The following is a 13462-nucleotide window of genomic DNA, read 5'->3' on the forward strand; positions in this document are numbered from 1 at the left end:
CATCCTACTCGCTTGAATTCTTGCTTCGTTGCATGTGTGCTTGCTTTAAAAAAAGAAAAAAATAGGGTCCTTGTGCCCTGTTCACCAGCACGTCTTTTCATCATCTGATGAGAAAAACAATAAAATTTCAGCCATGTGGCTGATAATAAAGACAGTATGCTTTAATTTTTAATGCTTATAAATTAGTATTCGTGAATATGTCTAGAATGTTGGCGAGTCAGGTTTAATATTCCTTTTAATGGAAGTATTCTGCTTCATTGAGGACCCAACTTTCTTCCTTAATTTGTTTTTTCAGCCCTTTTTGAATCTTAATTCAATATGCTTGGAAAAATCTCAGAGGTAAAAATATTATTTTACTGATGCGGTGTCTTAATTAAGGCTCATGAAGAGATTCCGATGCATCAATGGGTTCATGCAGTTTCAGATCCTAATCCTTTTAATTTGAAGTCGTTAATTAAGATGGTCCAATACCCTTTCTAATGCAGAAATCTATTTAAGACGAACTTTGCATAATGAGATTTGCTTCCCATTAATCGATAAATCAAGCTAGCTTATTGAAGAACCAACTGATACGAACCTTGATCTCGGGTCGTATCTGAGGGAGGGGAGAGGGTGAGGATAGGGTAGAAGTTCCCGGGGTAGAGAGGAGAAACGGGAATGGTCGGGGGAAGGCCGAGCAGAAGGGGTAGGGATCGGCCGAGGAGGAACCGCCCGAAGATGCGGTGAGGGTGGGGACGATCGCGGGGACGGGGATCGTTGAGGGAGAGAGTGAGGGAAACCCGGGGAGGGAGGTAAGAGAGGAGAGGGGAGACAAGCAACTTCTTCTTTCTTCTTGGCTCCCCTCCTAAAGGGAGGGCATCCCTATTTAAAGGGAAATACATAGTCGCAAATGACTTAAATGCCCCTATGGGCTAAATGACTAAACTACCCCTAGATGAGTTCAGGATCCTCTAAAGGATCCTATCACCAACTTAATCAAATCTTGTGTGCCCAATATTTTTTAATTTACCAACAGGAGTTCATTTTTTTAGTGGATTAATCTCAATCTTCGTCCCCTTTTTCCCGTTAATTTATTCTGTAGGGACATTCTAATTAATTGGCTTGTTTGTTTTGCAAGTGTATCATTTCATTCAGTTATCTCATTCGTGAAGTCTTGCATGTTTCTTGATATTTGAGATGATGAGATTTGCTTCCCATTAATCGATTAATCAAGCTAGCTTATTGAAGAACCAACTTAATCAAATCTTGTGTGCCCAATTTTTTTTTATTTACCGACAGGAGTTCATTTTTTTAGTGGATTAATCTCAATCTTCGTCCCCTTTTTCCCGTTAATTTATTCTGTAGAGACATTCTAATTAATTGGCTTGTTTGTTTTGCAAGTGTATCATTTCATTCAGTTATCTCATTCGTGCAGTCTTGCATGTTTCTCAATATTTGAGATGGATAATACGCCATTCTCTGATGAAAATTAAACATCTTTAATTATAAAATGATAGTCGATTGGCAATGTAAACCACAATAAATACATTTAGTGAAGAGAAAATTTGCAGATAAAAGTATAAAATTTAAGGAAGTGGTGAGTTCAGGCCTGATACTCAGGCTGAATGAAGTTTGAAGAATTATGATGAAATCAGTGGTCAATATGTATCAAGGAAAGAATGAACAGGTCATGAAGAGGAAGATAATCTGATGGATTGAGCATTGATCTTCAAAGGAGGGAAGAATGAAAATCATAAATTAAATTTTGAAAATGGAAAATCATGAACAAATTGGAGCCAAATTTTAAGCCGAATTTTAAGTGAAAGATTTGTTGATTAAATGAATGATCCTGTTAGTAACCAGGATTATCTAGGAGATGATCCAGTAAAGCACCAGATCAAGGCAAAGTTTGATTTTCCTCCTTGAAATAGCCTTTGAATCATTGCTCATCCAGATTGTCCCTCTATCCTCACCCATATTTCTTGATGAATTGCTCTATTTTCACTATTAATTAAAAAATATATCTTACTTGTGACCATTTAAGGTAAACTAGTGATTACAACATTTAACAGAAATATTTCTCATCCATAAGGAGAAATAAACAGAAAGTTTGAGTTGACATTGAGCGCGACAAGTGTACTTGGATAAGGTTGCCATTGTAATGATATTGAAACATATACTTTGATGAATTTAGCTTTGAAAGAAAGTTGGCCTGAATGCCTTGGCTTACTAAGATTGAGTATGATTTAGAGGGATTTCGAGATATTTTAGTTATTTAAGGGAGAAAAATGGAGGAATTACAATATTTACGTGAGCATTAAAATATATATGGTTCACCAAAATTGAGGGTTGAAGATAGCTATCTATGGTTGGTAAATTGAGAATAAATTGATGGACTGGAATTAATATTGGAAAAAAAGTGGGTTATCAGATAGAGTTTTTAAAACAGAATGGTATTTCCTTGTGCATACCAAGGCTTGGATAAATAAGTCAAGATAAGATATATTATCTATGAATGGATGAATATTGAATCCCTTAGTAGTTGAACTAAAAAGGCTTACTTTATTCCTAAACGATTGTAAACTTGTGCCTCATTCATTTTAACTATTGTGCTCCTTTTTGGGTCGCAAAACTGTCACTTTTGTCTGCTCCCATCTAATGGAAATTCAAGAAAGCTTTATCTGTTAGGTTTAAAATCATAACCTCCCTCACCATATAATTCAATATTGATAGTATGTCATTCTGCCCTTTTATCTTTCCAATTATTTTCCACCTGAAGGCTTTGTTTGTTTAGATGTTAGGGCTATGGTCTACATGCTAAAATTAATAGCGTTATCTATTTCAAATATTTTATTCTCATAAATTTCCCTCTTTAAATAAAGGAAACGTATTTGAATTTAAATATGGCCTATAGGCCAAGACACATAATAGTCATTACTATTCATATGTAATGTTTATAATAAAGTACAATGATAAGTGAATCATGATGATGTCATAATACAATATGACTAACCCTAAAATATCCTGTTCATAGGATATTCGACCTGAGATGGTAATGGCATATTGTGGAAGGATGGATGTATTTTTCTTATGACCAGCGAGTCCCTAATCATGGGGTTTTAATGGTCTTAGCTCAGATGTAGCATAGGCCAAGAAGATGACTTGGTGATCAAGATATGATTTTCACACCATAGCATAAGGGGATACAAACTCTATGGATATATGCAATGAAATCCTTTTCTGAGGTAGTGATGATCATAGAAAATTGTCTGATGATTTCCAAAATGTATAGGTACTAATAGGATGATTGATAATGGTTTCATAGATGACCAAAGCTATCTCATTCTAGGAGTATATCATATATGAGGGATTATGCATTAGTAATTGGTAATATAAAGATTCTATGAAGATAATTGATGAACTCAATTGTACCTTCTAGAGCACATGATTTAGATTGACATCTCACATGTTGGCAATCTTGACCTTCTGATTGGGTTAAATCAATTCATAATTCATTAATAGATCTTTTAGAAAATCAATAGTTATTGGTAGAATGGAGTTATTAACTACTGGTATATGGGATTACAAGTCACACATGCAAGGCTTATGATACATCAGAGGCTATTATTAAAGTGTAATGGTTTTTAAAACATTGTTCCAAATATTAAAGCATGTAAATCCCAAAATGAAGACATCAGTGCAAGTTTCTCTATGTGCTCCTTTTGTCTCCATCTATCCTTGAGTGTCCTCCCCTCATGGCATGACTAGAACATTCAGAAGATCGTTTTGGATCTATGGTGGGTCTCATAGAATAGAGCACAAGTGTGTTCAACATCCAAGGATTGTGTAAATACATCTGGAGGCATAAAAAATTACATCTCAAGGTGACTTGTTCAGGAGAAAATTGACAGCATATTTGATTCTACATAAGGTGGTTTGATCATTAGCTTTTTTCAATTTTGTTACATGCCTATTTTGATTCATGTTCTCCCACAAGGTGAATCATCTTTAGATCATTGATCATGGTCATAAAGTTTAAAAAACTGAGAGGAAAGCTATGGGATAAATATAGGAACCATACCATGAGCCCATATAATTTTTTTTCCAATGTCACATGTCTTGTTTGATTCTTTAGATGGAAGATATGTAGTCTTAGTAATATCCATACTACTCAATAATATAGTGTTCATAAATTTTCAATGCCTAATCCAAATTCTCTTAAATATATATATCCTTTCCGTATCAACCAAAAAAATCAAATTTTGATATTGAACTGCATCATCATGAAATTAATTTCAATGTATTGATTTAAAACGTTATAAATTACATATTATGAATGTATTATCTAATCATAGAGTAAGTGTTTATATACGTCTATAAATTTACTTTATTATGTTATGGATCCACCGATGTAATAGGTCACACATAATATCATTAATTAAATGTCTAATCTAATTATTGAACAAATCCCTTGACTAGCTGATGGGGTTTAGGCCAATGCACATTTATGGACTAGCTTGTGGCCTATTGATACCAATAAATGTCATATTTGAAATTCCATGATTTAGTATGTATTTCATAAAAAAATCATTCTTTAATTTTGTGTAATAATGGTTAAAACTATTGCCTTAGATACTTTCATATTGACAACAGTGGAGTCTTTAACTCCATGAAGATTAAGCTTAAATGACATTTTAGTAAAATTCATTGATATGTGTTGTGATTGATGTTAAAAGTAATGCATGCCTCAATAGGGGTTGTGATCAACGCACAATAGGTTCTCACTCAGCTAGTTGACTGCTTGTAGGTGAAGATAAAATAGCACCTGTAGTTATATTAAAAGGATACTTACTTTGACCATATGGTGAACAAGTCAAATCATGTATTTAGGACTTATTTTATATGACATGAAGACAAAAATATTCTCGAACACCTTTCAAATGTTTTTCTGAATTTGACTTCATTTGATTGGTTTAATAACTTCTTCGAATTCCAAATTTCTACCTTCGGGTATTTAAGGCTACACTTATTGATTTTTCCTATGAAAATTAATTATGTGAAGACATTACTATCCAATGGAAATATCTTGACTACAATTATGTTATAAACATACCTGAAAGTTTCAGAATATTTTAAAGCTGAAATATTCTACATAAAGGCTAATTTTTACTCTTAACACTTGAGAGGTATTTTGAACTTATTGTTAAATAGTAAAATTAAAAATTCAAAAGTAAACTGATTACTGTTTGATATTGTCTAATCATAATCAATACATATGACTGTTGCAATGTTGTACCATTATGCCCTTTTGGATTTCAAAGTCCATATATACAGTTTCGAGTCCTAATTTCAAACTCCTTCCTCCATGCCTTTGTAAATCACATTCAAAAAACTTGGGAGATCTTTCGATCCCTGAATCAATTTTCAGGCAGTTTTTTACTATTCCATAGAACTTGGAATCCTGGTTTTTGGTTCAGGGTGCTTCAAGATTCAAAGGAAAGAAGGCTGGTCTCCGAAATTCGGACATCCTCGACCTTGTGATAAGTTTGACACCTTTAACATAATTTTTATAATTGATTTTGAGATTTTTTTTCAACTTATGAACAGTTTATAACATCCTTAAAAGTTCAAAGAGGATTGAGTCATATCTTTTGTTTGATATTTGAAAGAGTTACATACAGGGTTTGAACTTGGACACAGAGGAATCAGGCGGTCAAGTAAGAATGTAGAAAGATTGACCTTTAGAGATTTATTTGATTCAATTTTGAACATTTTGTGCAAGTGAACAATTGGGACGTTATTGTGTTAAAAAACTTTTCCAGTTAGAATCGTCTTATTTGGTGCAGGAATGAAGAAGATATCTAAGTTTTAAGCACCAAAGGTCAACCACAAAAATCAACGAATTTCATCTAAAGAGAAACGTGGAGTAGGAGAGGACTTAAGGAAAGACCAATCACAATCAGGGAAGTATTTATGCAGGGAAGTCATAATTGCATTTTCATTTTTTATCTCTGAAATAATCATTTTCCGATCAAAAACTATTCTTGTTGAAATACATGAAATTAGGGTTTGTCATGAATACTACTTAAGGAGTTGTTATAGTAAGTGTTGACGAGGAGATGAAATATATTGTTCAATTTTGACCCTTTTTATATCCATTTTCAGCTCTATTTCTAAGTGATTTGCTTGGAGGGCATTCACACAAACACGATTAGGGCAGAACATCTCCAGGGGACGGATACCCTTGAGCAACATTAAGAATTAGTCTAAGCTGTCAAAAAAATAAATGTCTCCTATTTCCTTTACCTCATTTCTTACATAAAACTACTAGGTTAATTAAAAAAATAAAAAATAATATTGATAGAAAACCTAATTCACCCCCTCTTAGGTTATTCGTTTGCTACTTAAACTAACACTCCACTTTAAACTATTGAATTATGAAAAGACTACCAGAAAACATGTAAGATTGATTAAACATTCAATACATTAAACATTTCCAATTGAAAAATAGTATTTAGATCACCATATAATGTAGTAACCTACAAGTATATATCTGAAATTAGGTTCATTAGTAATATGATAAAATCAAGAAAAGGTGTCATTAGCAAAATAGGAAAATTTAAAATTTATCTGGTTTGTACTTAACCGAGGGACGTCGAGTTAACATCCAAAACGTAAAATTTATTTATAGACATATACATAAAAATGTTTATATATTTTACAAAATTAATTGATTTGACTTTTCTCATATCATGAAATTATTTCATTAATTTCATATAAATCAAAACCTTTACAAATAGTGAGCATCCAAATTTTAATTGAGTTATGAAACTCTTCGGGCTTTGATATTATTTTTCTACAAGATACCTTTAAAAATATAATTACTTAATCAATGTGTGACTTGGTGAGCCAACATTTTTAAATGTTATTTGTATCTGATATAAAGTAGTAAATCCTCCAAAATTTTAATGTCTCCATCATAATAAATATAAATCTTCGTATATTGATTGGAATTATAAGAAGCATTATCTCCATAAAATGATAAATATAGTTAGCTCATGTGTTTGGCTGTGTTCTTTATAATATTTTTATTCAATTAGTTTTATTTAATAATATTTACCATTAGTTACTCGTTTACCTAACTTTGCGTTCAAGGCGTAGTGTAATATTTATAATGACATATATCACGTAACTACCAATCTGAAAGACGCCAAATTATTAATTATGCACCCATACTATAATGTATATCTGGACTGATATTACACATGTACTAGTACTCTACGTAGTGTGAAATTTGATATTTATCTGGATAATTCTTCTATTTAGGTCTATTGATCTATAAGTTACAAATAGCACTTTCATTAGAAGCATGATATTTTGATTCATTCATGCATGCACATAAAATTTTAGTGTGTCAATAGTTTTTTTAATTTTTCACTAAAATGTTCCATCTTAAGGTTTATAATGGAAAAATGATGAGCCTAGTGAATAATGTTCTGTTAATGATTTTAGAATATTCCAAAGCAGACATTAGGCAAATTATTTGTTGTCTTTTATAGAAGCTCTCTCAAATACTTATGCTTTATCCTATCTAAGAATAGAAATTCTATCCAAATCATAGCAGGCATCACAATTCGTTTTAACATGATACTCAAAATAGTTGGTGACCGTACATGATTTCATTTGCAGTAAAGAAAGAGTAACTTTACTCGTTCTAATGAACTATAAGACTTATCAGATGCACATTTTTTTCTGAAAGTCCTACATAAATAAATGCTTTGTATACCATCATGCCATAAAATAAACTCTTTACCTTTTATCTAAGAAAAACATGAAAGTCAAACATGCTCTTTGAAGCTACAGGCCTAGATTTACTTTTTATAATTTAAAGTCAATTATAGACATGAAACAATATCAATGCATTACTTAGAGATGGACCTTTATATCCATTCATCACATCATCCATTGAATTTCCTCAACAATGAATATTTTTTATGGAAGCCCACTCAAAACATTCTAATTCCTTGCTACCTAAGAAGATAAATTACTCATATGTAGTATCCTATTTTAATTTCAATTTAGTATCTTAAGGCTTTGGGCCATGATTGATGATCCAAACTGAAACAAACCTTTTTAAAAAAATGAATGATGATGTACTCTTCTTCCGTGGAGTTGAATCCTCTACCATCTCATTCCTTGACTCAGTTGTTATGAGCCACACATATATTTAACCTTTAGATACACCCATGTAATCCTTGTCATGTTCAACCTCCTTGTCTTGTAATCAATTTTTTTTCCATTAATCTGTATTAATATTCTTACTATTCTGATTGTTGTAGAAAGGGATGGTGCCCAAGGAGAGAGAGAAGCAGTGGTGCCCAAAATAAATTTGCATGTATCTTTTCATTTTTGGGTTTATATCATTTTATATTTAACTTGATTATTTCATAGAAACCCCAATAATTACAGTATATCCCCAATAATTAATGTCCAATAAACATTAGTTGTGTGATTTGTTAGCCCCATGAATTATTCTACTGTATAACTCCATAATCCCAATTTTTATTGGCTAATCTAATTAGAAATTATATCAATATACATACATGTATATATATATTAATTAGTCATTGATCCACTACAAAAAATATATAGATTGAGTCGCCACCACATGAGGTGCCAAGTAAAACCATGCAATTTATAATGTATGACACTTTAATTAGCATTTCCTTAAAAACCTTTGTCATCAATTATCATTTTCATTTAACTTTTCATCTGCGCTACTGATAAGCTCAAAAAATGTGTGTTTATATGTCGTTATTTAGGTATTTTTTCGAGCTTAATCACTAAAATTTTTATATCCCTTAATACTTGAGTAAGGGGTCGATCCTAGGGAGGTGACGGTGAATTCAATTGTCCTCAAATCAGGGAGTAGCACTAAAGTTTTAATAGCCAAGCTCCATTTACTTTTGACAGATTTAATGATCAGTTAACATCTCTTGGCAAGATTTACTACTCATCCACTGCAAAGTGGCTTAAGTAGAATTGTTTTTAGAATATTTTCTCTTTAGTCAATTAGAAACGATTAAGAAAAGGAAATTGATCCCAATAGTTTTTACCAAATGTTTTTGCTAATGATTAATTCAAACTTATCCTGGACTAGGATGCCTAAGATAGTATTTCTCACGAAGTATATATATATATTTTTGATCAATTTCTCACGGATTTAGGAAGTTTAAGCAGAGTTTTATTATTTTTTTTCATTTTATACCGATTAATTTCAAATCGTAGCTATGTCCTCAAACCACAGATCGTGAATGTGATTCACGATTTGCTGAATATCAGAGGCGAGAGATTGAAATCTTATTGATTAGATGAACGAAAGCGATTAGGAATAAAATGTTGGTAATAGATCTAGGTAGAATAATCTGAAAACAAACTAAAAATTCACAAGCTAAATGAGTTACGTTGGAACATGAAAAAGAACGACGGCAAGCGTGAGCTAAATGAAAATTTTCAGAAAATTAACAATGTAATACGGTGAAAAACTTAAAGAAAGATAGACCTAGATGTACCAGAAGCAATCAGAGAGTTAGTTTGAGCTAATCCCGAGCAACGAACGCCGAGTTCTTCTCCGATTTGGTTTGAATTTGACGAAGAATTGCGGCGCCGGATCTGCGAAATTGCTGCTCCAATCCGTCACCAAATCACCCCTGGCGATTCTTGAGTCTTGAGGGAGGCCAGGCGATCCTTCCTTCAGCTTGAAAATCAAGAACAGTTTGAAATTTTTGGTTTTTTTTTCTTTTATCGCCGTGGAATCGGAAGAACAGCTCTTCCGATTCCGTTATTAACTTCTTCTTATTCGCTTTTCACGCAGATCGTACGCACTCTGCCGATTGGTCCATGTCGCGTTATATCCATTGTATGCACGGTGCGCGTGCGTATGAAACGCATGCGACATATGAAACACACGCAAAACGCACGGTGCGCTTGCGTGCGTGTCATGCACGGAAGGCGACGATTTGCCTTCTGATTGGCTGGCGCTGTCTCCCTGTGCTCTGCGCAACTCACACATGTCGTTAGCGCTTAAAATGGCCCAAATAAGGGCCATTTTTATAAGACAAAGGATTTTTTATTAAAAACAAATCGTAATAAATCCTAAAAACCATTATTTAATATGTAGAAAAAGTATTCTTATTGATTGAAAAATTAGTTTTATATTTTAATTTCTTTTTATGAATAGAAATAGGTCAGTCAATCATTTAATTTCATTTAGATTTTACTCTAAAAACACTTAAAATGTAAACATTGACCTAAATATTTATTAGAAGTATTATCTAACTTGCAGTTCAAGGAATTTATTATTTTAACCTGCAATGATGATAACATGCATTAAAATTCCATGTTTTATCCATGAAAAGCCCTAAAAATATGATGAAATTAGCTCTTTATTAGCTTCTACTTGCATGTTATCAGCTACACTCCTAGATTGACCTAGATTTATAGTTAACTAACAAACCACAGTCAATAATCCCATTTAATTATGGCACATTGAGAATTGATTAGATAACTCTATCTTTGATTTTCACTCTAGCTTGGCTCAATACATCTCTGATGCAAATGTCGGTGACTGGCAAGTCAAACACACATTCCACAACTTCTCCAATATTCATTTATACACATATCAATGTAATGCACATGTGGTGCCGATAATGAAGTACATAAATACATGATCCGACTAAGTGAATTATGATATTATCATAGTATGTAGATCTCTAGTCTTAAAAGCATGTGTAAAAAATATTTTTATTCAATAAAAAATCAAATATATAAAAATATCTAAATAGAATAACACAATCTATAAACAGTCATAAGATGAGTATGACTAGTCCCATAGCCGTTAGTGTGGAGATACTATGGACATGTAGTAGGCGCTCTTAGGAAAAAATAAATCACTAATTTTTATGCATAAATCTCTGAATTGTAATAAACTAAGGTGTCAATCAGGTTGATCCATGGGACAATCATGGTCCTTAAACTTGACACACCAAAGTGATTTTGTGATTGTATGGTTCTATCTTGACTACATCCTATGAGTTTCTATTCGTAAAATTTTGAACTATCTTAGCTTGGACAATAGTGGTCTAGATGAGATCATCTCCCTTGGTATAAGAGGAGACACATCAAGGCTGATTAGTGTGATGAAGTCCTAAACCAATGTAGTGGACTATTGAATAAGAGTTCCTTGATGATATCCCAACACATCAGTACTATGCAGGTTGAACAATTAAAGTTTGATAGTTGACCATACCCTAAGTGGCCCTAGTGATGTGAAGAAGATCATGGATTATATGTACATGTAAAAATGGTGTTAGTAAAGATTTTATGTGAGATTAAATATACTTCTGTGTATTTTCTAAAGTACAAGGTGTATCTTGGCAACCCATGCTAGGAAACTCAACCATTCGTTTGTGTTAAATCAATCATTGATTAATTAATCTATCAATTGATATACATAATGTTTGTTGGGTCACTAGAGTCATTAAATAGATCAATACGTGGGCTTAGATGGTCAAACACCAATACTTTTTTGGATGTCACAAGATATACACTTGGGAAACCAATAAATTGGATCACATCTGTGTAAAGGTGATTTGATCATCATATTTTAATTTTTTTAAAAATGACATTAATATTCTATTTTTTCTTATGATGTGTAAAATACTAAAGGGTCATTTCAGTCACCACTTTAGGGCCCCATCATCTGGATTTGATCACATCATCTTCCTTCAGATGTATCTTTTTAAATCAAAGGCAAATAAATGCATGTTACCCACCTAGCCATCCCCATAGACGTGTCTATATCCGAGCTAAGAACGTTTATAATCATGTGATCAGTACTCAAAGGTCATAGTCCGAATATAACCATCTATATATGAGATTTCTTTGTTGTCTCAAGTCCATGGACAACTCACCCAACCATCACATGAATCGACCTTCTCAATAGTAAAGTATAACACCATCCAAGGATCCATACAGATCAATTTATTATATATTAGCTTGTTGGACATGCTATCAATCATGTCTTGATGATAACACATGTAAGATCTGAAATAATGTTGACATCTCTCAAAATTTTGCCAACAAAATCATCAATATCATCCTCATTTTCAACAGTCCAAAAATTTGATTTCAATCCAAGTCATCATCATTTTTTCTAGTTGGCATTGACATTTTAATACTCTTAAACATGAATCTTACTAAATTGACATACACCAACAACCATCCATGAATAGAATCATCATTAAGATCAACTGTCAACAATAACCTCATCATTATCATCAAAAGTTATGTTGAGGAGTGCCAAACCCCGATTCTAACAACCATGAAAAGGCCAAAAAATTAATATTAGAATGAGTGAAAAAACAATGAGTGGAGTATGTTTGAGTTATGCTAAAGTGAAATGATGAACTTGCGAGCTGGGCAAGAACTGTCCCGTTTTTTTGTTCTCTAATTTCTTATTCCCCAAGCACTAGATAAAAAAATGCCTTCTTCTATCCACACCATCATTGTCTACCAATATACTTCAACAAATGCCTTTGATGAGTGCCAAACCCTAATTATAACTAGCATGAAAAGGTTACCAAGTAATTCTAGAGCAAGTGTAAACAAAAACAACTTTACTCGTTTTGAGTTGTACTAAAGTGAACCAATAGAATTGTGAGCCATCCCGAACCTTTGTCACCACCCTTATCATCAACAATGACGAGTGCCAAACCAGTTCATTTGTTCTCTTCTTTCTTATTCCCCAAGCAATAGAAACAAAATTATGCTGTCTTCTACACCCACCATCATCATTATTATCGTCATCAATTACTCTGTATTTCATCAACAATGACGTTGATGAGTGCCAAACCCTACTTCTAACACTCATTTAAGTGCTACTTCATAAGAATAGCAAAAGTGAACAAAAGAAAAAGTCTCATCTTTTGAGTTCTGATAAAGTGAACCGCTGGACATCTAAGCCGGACCTGACCAGACTGGACCATTCTTTCTCTTCTTTCACATTTTCCAAGTAATAATAAAACAAATAACACCATCTTCTACAGAAATCATAATTGTCATCATCATTGTTGTCCACTCTATACTTCATCAACAATGTCGTTGATGAGTGCCAAATCCAAATTCTAATACTCATGAAAGTGCTACTTCATAAGAATAGAAAGAGTGAAAAAAAGAACAGGTGTAGTCTTTTTGAGTTCTGCTAAAGTGAACTTCTGGACTTCTGAGCCTGACCTGAACCAGCCGGTTCATTCGTTTCTCTTCTTTCTCATTTACCAAGCACTAGTAAAATAATGACATCTTCTATACATATCATCATTGTCGTCATCATCATCATCGACCACTCTATACTTCATTAACAATGACTTTCAAAAGTGACAACACCAAATTCTAACATTCATGAAAGTGCTATTTAGTGAGACTA

Source organism: Wolffia australiana, chromosome 9 (assembly GCF_029677425.1).
Source record: "Wolffia australiana isolate 7733 chromosome 9, ASM2967742v1".
Lineage (NCBI taxonomy): Eukaryota > Viridiplantae > Streptophyta > Magnoliopsida > Alismatales > Araceae > Wolffia > Wolffia australiana.